This window comes from Bubalus bubalis, chromosome 24 (genome assembly GCF_019923935.1).
Source record: "Bubalus bubalis isolate 160015118507 breed Murrah chromosome 24, NDDB_SH_1, whole genome shotgun sequence".
NCBI lineage: Eukaryota > Metazoa > Chordata > Mammalia > Artiodactyla > Bovidae > Bubalus > Bubalus bubalis.
Window position 1 is genome coordinate 17295300 of NC_059180.1, and position 7640 is coordinate 17302939.

Consider the following 7640-nt stretch of genomic DNA (forward strand, 5'->3'; position numbering starts at 1 on the left):
AGAGAATATAAAAGAAACTGAAATAGGAGATTGTATCTACATCTGTATATAGTTTCTTTCATATAGTTATATTACACATTTTATATATTATATATAAATGTATAATATATAAAATTATGTCTATAATTCTATATAACATATAGAGAGAACTCCTACAAAGCAATTATAAATAACTCAGGACTCATTTTTTTTTAATGGACAAAAAGTTTAAGCAGACACTTCATAGAAGAGGACATCCAAACAGCCAAAAGCATGTTAAAAAGTGCTTAAAATCATTACTCATCAAAGAAATGCAAATATATCCCAATAAGAGAGCGCTACACATCAACCCAGAATGACTAAAATGAAAACAAACGAAAAAATTCCAAGTGCTAAAAAAGGATAGGAAGCAATCAAAACTCTTAATCTCCACTCAGTTTTCTCTAAAGAATGTGAATTGGTACAATCACTTTGGAAAACTTCTGCTAAACAGGAGACCCAAAGAAGTCCTTTTCTAGATTATGCACCAAAGGGCAAAATATACATGTACACAAGCAGACATACACCAGGGTGCTCACAGCAGCATTATTTACAACCTCCGCCAACTGAAAAGAACCTAAGGTCTTGATTTCCCTGTTCCTTCTTTCGCTCACTGATAATTCAGGAATGGGAGTCCTTCAGATCATCAAGCCTATCATAATTTCCAGTGTGACCCAGGTGGGGACTGGGGCTGGAAAGCAAAAGGTGAGGGGGAAAGTAAAACAGCCCGTTTCCCATAGGGACCCAGATGACACGAGACGGGTGTAGAGGGACTCCCCAGCCGTGCCAGAAACAAGAGCCAACAGGTCGCCAGAAGGGGAAGTGTCAAGACTGAGGGACTTCCCAAGAAGGAACACAGAAGACAGGGCTTCCAGCCCATCACTGGTCTCCAAGGACTTCTGCCCACTGCCCTTCCCGTGGCCTCCTCCCCAACCTTGTGCGTCCAGCTGCGGCTCCTCCCACCCAGGCCTCACCATGACTCTGTGGCTCCCCATCACATCTTCAGAGAAAGCCCTAAATTCCTTCGCTCAGCATTCAAACCATGTCAGCATGTGTCCCCAACATTCCTTCTGTCCCTAGTCTTCATCCTGGACTCCGGGTACTCCAGGTTTCTGACACCTGGACCTCTTCACAACACCCCCGTGCATCTGACTTCCTTCCACACCTTTGCACCTGCTGTTTCAGCCACCAGAACTCTCTGATCTCTCTGTCAGCTTCCTATTCAGCTTCAAAAGCCAGTTCAAATGTCATCCCCTTCATAATTCTTTGCCCTCTCCAAGGCATATGAGTCACTCCTTCTTCTAGGGTCCATCCTTCCCCCAGAGCACACCACTCATGGTGTTTTTGGCAACATTCTGAGCAGTTTCTAGGCAAGAACCACATGTTTCTTGGTGACCGCTGAATGTCAATGGCTAACCAGTGTCTGGCAAAGCACTCATTACATGAGTGACTAAATGCAAGAAAAATGCTTTCTGGGCTTCCCTGGTTGTCCAATGATTAAGAATCTGCCTGCCAATGCAGGAGACATGGATTTGATCCCTGGTCCAGGAAGATCCCACAACGCCACAGGGCAGCTGGACCGGGGAGCTGCAACTGCTGAGCCCACGTGCCGCAGGTACTGAAGCTGGAAAGCCCTAGAGCCCGTACTCCGCAGTAAAAGAAGCCACCACAATGAGAAGCCCGTGCACCACAACTTGAGAGTAGCCACCGCTCACTGCAACTACAGAAAAGCCCGTGCAGCAGTGAAGACCCAGTCCAGCCAAAAATATATACAATTATAAGAGAAAGAAATCATCATAGAGGGACAGTGGGTTGCACAGGGTCACACAGTGAGTTTTTACTTAAAGCAGAGCACTCAGGCTGGGGAAGAGCTCCAGCCTGGTGGCCCTGGATCAGGAAGGAGGCTCGGCCCCTAACTCACAGTGGGACCCTGGGCTCTTCTTTTCTCTGGGCCTCAGTTTCCTCATCTGTAGAATGGGGGCACTCACTCTGGCCTAGATGAGGGAGCGTGAGGCTGGTGCTGGGCACACTGGAGTGTGAGTAATGGGAATTGCTTTTTTACATATCTGGGGGAGGGAGGTGGTAGCAAAGGTCAGGTGTCTGATGACAGGAGTGCCAAGACCCTGGACCTGCAGCTTAGTCAGGAGCTTGTGAACACGAGGGGAGAGGCCTTCCCAGCCAGGGCCACCTCTCAGCCTGTAGACCCTTTCAGTCTGTCTGTCCCTCCCAGGTGGGCCATGAACCCATGTCCACGCAGGTTCTCCAAGCCCGACCGGCCTTTTCCTACTGGAACTTCTGTAGCCTGTGCAACCTCTGCCAGCCGAGGTACATGCCCTGCTCCCAGCAAGCTCTTCCTGCCTGCACCATCTTGATTTGCCCTCTACCATGCTGGGTGACCGCACCCAGACTGTGCCACCTGCCTCAGCTCCTGTTGCCCTAGTCCCATTCATCCCACCACGCCTGCCAGGAGGGGCTGGCTGTAAGGCAGAGAAAAAAAAAAGGATGCTTTGCTCCATGGCTGTTTGAAGTCATGAGGTGGGGGGTGGGTGTGGGGCTGGCAACCTGCCCTTTATCCTCGTCCTTGCCCAGCAAGCCCCCACCAGCCTGCCTGGCCCTGGCCAAAGTAGACTGGGGGTTACTGATTCATACTGAAGAAAGTCTGCAGGCCCTCGTCCCAGGCTACATCATCAAGCCCTCTTGGCAGATGAGGAAATAGAGGCCCAGAGAGGCCCAGAGGCTTGCCCAGAGTCACACAGCAAGGAGGGCCAGGGCCTGAGCAGGGAGCCAGGCTGGTGTGTTTGCCCCACATCCATTGGGACAACTGGAGTGGCCTGATCCTTCCTGGGGGCTGGGAGGACCAGCAGGCTGGGGGCCTGGTTGGGGGGGATGCTTTGGCAGGTGTCCTGGCTACCCAAGGGCCCTCGGAGGGGCCTCTGCCCACACCCTGGGGAATATTTTCAGGTTGTTTCAGAAGTTCCAAGTTTACTCAGAGCTCTCATTTGAGCAGTGGTAAAAAGTCCCTTTGGCGGGGCTCCAGGGCGAGGAGTGGAGGCGGGGGCACCTGTGAGCCATGAAGTGGGGGTGGGGCTCCTCTCTGCTCCCACGCTTCCCCTGCCCCTCTGGGCTGGTGTGCAGTGAAGGGCAGGGAAAGAAGAAGCAGGTGAGGAAGGGACTGTGATGAGGGGAAGACCCCTACTCCTTGAGGAAGTGTTCCTTCCCATGTCTTCACAGTTTTCTTCCGTCTGCTTGTGCATGACTCCCAGGGTGACCCTAGAAAACCTCCACCCCTCTCAGAGCCTCAGTTTTCCCATCTGAGAAAGGGGGGAGTAGAGTCATGATAAGAATTATCATTCATTGAGGGCTGGGTATATGCCAGAAGATATACCAAGTGTTAATGATAAGTAACAATGAGAAATTATTACCAATGATATTTAAAGTAGAACATATAGCTACTATTTCTCGAGAGCCACTGCAAGGCTCTTTCCACTCCTAACTGCACTGGCGGTGTCTGAGCATCACTGAATCCCCAGGACCTAGGACAGTGTTTCAGAAACACATGTTGAGTAAAACCTCACAGCAAACCAAGATAGGCGTTCTTATCTCTGTATAACAGATAAGGACACTGAAGGTTCAGAGAGGTTAAGTGACTAACTCCAGGTCACAAAGGTCCTAAGTAATGGAGCTGGGACTCAAGCCCAGGTCTGACCATTTCCAAAGCCCCAGATCACAACTGGCAGTGTGACTGAGCCAGATCCAAGGCCCCCCAGTGGACTGCAGAGACCTCCCAGCTGTGTGGAGAAGCCAGGCCATCATTCTGGCGATTCTGTAGGCACTGGCTTCTCTCACTCAGAGGAAGGATGCTCTTCCTTTCCTTTCATTCATTTATTTATGAGGCCCCAGGGCGGTCCCAATGCTGCAGAGAAGCTGGTCCCACTCAAAGCTTCCAGTGGCCTGCTTTACCTGTTCTATCTTCTCTTAAAGTGGCCCCCTCCTCCTGCAAGCCCCCTCCGTCTCCCCGTTTAGCCTCCAATCCCCACCTCCAACTCCCTCTCTTCTTTGCTGGGCAGGTGGGAGCCTGAAGCACCTTGGATGCATCCTTCATCTTGCTCACCTGTCTCTCCTGGCCCTGGGTCTCAGCCACCTTCTAACATAAGGGCTCTTAGTTTCCTCCTCTACAAGGCTGTAAGGTTCTAGACTTCCTGCCAGGTGTGGGGCAGGCAGGACCAGGATTTCTGTTGAAACCACCAGAGGAACAGGTGACCGAGGCTCCCCCTCTGGGGTCTGCCTAGCCCCCTTGATTCAATGCCCCACTCTCAGAAGGTGCCTCAGGCTATGGCTCTTGCTTTTTTGCTATCCTGTCTAGCAGGTTGACACCTTGGGGTTCCAAACTGAGCTCTGCATCTTTCAGTCACAGCTATCTGGGGCAAGCTTCTCCCCACTGAGTGTCAGTCTCCTCAACTGTGAAACGGGCTGAAAGAGGCCAGCAGCCTCACCTGGGGTCATGAGGATAATGGGAGAGGTTCACGCGCCTGTCACATGCTGAGCTCCGGCCTGGGAGGACCACAACCCAGGGGGCTGAGGAGGCAAGACTGCAGGTTCCTGAGTGTGTCACTGCACCTTCCATGACTCTTGGAAACTGGCCTTTCTCTTGATGACTCTAGGCTTCTCATGATGCAAATTCTCTCCCCTGGTAGACCCCCCAGCCAACAGCATTTCTATTTCATGCCCTCAAATCCTCACAACCAGATCTATGAAGATGGAGCTGCCATTCTGCCCATTTCACAGATGAGAAAACCAAGGCTCCATGAAGTTAGAAAAAAGCAGAGAAACTCATCGAAGTTCACCCAGCCAGAAAGCCACATGGCTGGATGTTGAACCCTCCAGGTTTTCCCCCACTCTACCATGTGCTTCTAAAAGCCCCACGCTTTCCCCCTGGGGAAAGCATATGTCCTCCCAGGAGGAACCCCTGACATTTTAATGCCCCTTCCCCTGCCCTGGGTCCTCTGCATCCTAAGTTTCCCTCCAGGCATCAACTCCCCCTCTGCCCAAGAGCCTGTCTGCCTGTTCCTTCCTTCCCTCCTTTTTCTCAAGTCAAAATCCAACCCATCCTTCAAGGCTCAGCCTCCCCAAGCCTCCTCACCCCACTCTCCTCCACACACACAGAACCAGTTTGGCTCTCACCAGCTGCCCGTCCCCTGTGTTTTCTTGAGAAAGAAGAGGAGACAGCATGGAGGGTAGGACCAGCCTCCGAGTCACCTGCCCACCCAACTACGCAATGGTTGAGTCACCTTGGGGAAACCACTCTATTTCTCAGAGCCTCAGTTTTCATCTTCAAAATGGAGACACCAACCCGTCTTAAAGGATTTAGACAAAGGAGATAAAACACTGAACCTGGTACAAAGTCAATGTCTCCTCCCTTCCCCACACTGGCCTGATCACAGTCATGTCCACCTCTGCCCAGCTCAGCTGCCCAGAACCATGCTGACTATCACATCATGTTCAGTCTGGAAGCAGCATGCCCTCCCCAGCCCCTGCCTTTTGGAGGCTTGTTTCCACCAGCTCAGGGGGTCGTCTCAGCCATGCCTCTGCCTCTCTGTCCCTGGGGCCTCCTGTGATCTACAGAAAGGGCACTCCAGTCACCCTGAGCTGGGCGGAACAAGAGACTCCAGCTTAACTTTGCTGGTCTCACTGTCCCCAGGTGTGATGAGGGCACAGGACTCCTGTGCGTCCTCCCGGGCAGAGGAGGTCCCCTCCCCGCCTGACCCCAGAGCGGTGGCTGGAGATGAGTTACCTGCTGTTCTACTTCTTTCTCAGAAATCCATTCTCTCTGGGCTCCGGGCAGTCCGGTGGGCTCCCAGGGGTGGCAGCTGGGCTTGGTGTTCGGGGGATGGGGAGGGGAATGGGGGTCTGGGAGAACAGGCAGGGGTCTGGGGTGGGAAGCTGCAACCTGCCCCGAGCCACCGATCAGACAGGGCCGGACCTGTCACCCCCGCGGACGGCAGGTGGGCTCCGGGCAGGCGGGCCAGGCAGAGGCAAAGACGACCATCAGTTACATCCCAAAGAGGTCACACAGGGACAGAAGGCGGAGGCTGCGGGACAGGGGCCGATCCGCTGCATCGGGGATGAACAGAGAGCAGACCAGGGCTGCGGCCACGCGGACAGACAGAAGTTAAGCGAAACAGACGGCTGGCCAGCCAGGCAGACAGACAGGCAGGCAGGCGCAGGCAGACAGACAGCTGCGCGGCTGTCAGTCACACTCAGGAAGAAGCGGGCAGACAGTCAGACCCCGAGCCCTTCAGTCACTCGGCAGAGACGCCCGCGGGTCCGCCAGAGGCGGCGCCTGCCGTCCAAGCCCCCGCCGCGTGCGCAGGGTGGGGAGGAAGGGGAGGATGTGGTGAGCAGCTCCCGCAGGCCCCGCCCACGGAGCGGCCGGCTCCTCCCCCGGGGAGGGAGAAAGAGATGGGAGGGAGCAGGGCCCCGGGGCAAGGTCCATTACTCCCCAAAGGTCGCCTGTTAGCAAGACATTTAGGGCCACCGGGGTGATGTCTGCCTCCTTTGGACGGTGACATCACCCCCGCAGGCCTCACGGTCTTGACCTTTAAGGCAGGCGGGGAGGTGGTGAGCCGCCGCTTCTCACAGATGTAGAAACTGAGGCTCCCAGGGTGCGGAGGTGGTAAGGCGAGATCCGGGATGTCCCCGGGGGTCTCAGCTCAGCGAGAAGCGTGAGAGCCCAGAGACCTGCTCAAGGTCCCGGGGAGAAGCGGTGTTTGCCCACTGGCCGGCTTCACTCATATACGCTGCCTGCCTGGCCCAGCAGGGGTATGAGTTCGGGACCGTCCCTCCCAAGTTCTCTGCCCCTGTTTCCTTTGAATCCAGCTTCCTGCTGCAGGGAGCAGGATGCTATCTGCATGCCATTGAGAAGACAAGCCGTTGGGCAGGTCACATCACCGCTCTGAATGCCTCACTTTGCCCATCTGTCCAATGGGGAGACCTAGACTTTAATACATGGGAACTCGGGAACCAAATAGTGAAAACAAATTCTCCAGGGAGTTTTCATCTTGCCGACAAGCCAGGAGCCCTCCAGAGGGTCAGATGTCTCTGGCTGATGTTTAAGAGACCTGGGGACAAAATTCAGCAAGTTTACACCCAGCAGCCTCAAAAGAGAGCTGATGCTACCACAGCTAATACTGTCAGTATCCTGCCTTTTTTTTTTTTTTTTTTTTTTCAGTATCCTGCATTATTTGGGCACTAAGTCATCTCATTTATTCCACAAACCCTGCGAGGCAAATAAGATTATTCCTGTTTTACAGCGGGAGACACCAAGGCTCAGAGGGGGAATGTATCACACTAGCAAAGAAGTGTCCTAGATGGGATGTGAACCTGGGCGGATGGGATTCCTAAGTCTGCACCAAGTTGTGGAAACAGGACCCAAACATTTCATCCTTGAATTACCAGGGTGGATGAGGGCTGCTCTGTGCTATTTTGATGACACAGGTGGGCTCAAACACACATGCCATCTCCCCCCAAGCTGAGTCATTTTTGGGAAACAATTTGCAGCTAAGCCACATGATCACTCCAGAGAAAAAGAGAAAGCATCTTGTTATTTATTCCTTTTTTTTTTT

At 53.2% G+C, this 7640-nt stretch overlaps 1 protein-coding gene across 1 annotated transcript in view; it reads right to left on the reverse strand.

Annotated features, from left to right (window-relative positions):
- Positions 1 to 6395, reverse strand: part of IL21R (interleukin 21 receptor) — a 35218-nt gene extending 28823 nt beyond the window's left edge. Inside the window, exon 1 of the mRNA XM_006070564.3 lies at positions 5810 to 6395. The gene's annotated coding sequence lies outside the window, so the exon portion shown is untranslated. The remainder of the gene's footprint in view (positions 1 to 5809) is intronic.
- Between the last annotated feature and the right edge of the window lie 1245 nt (positions 6396 to 7640).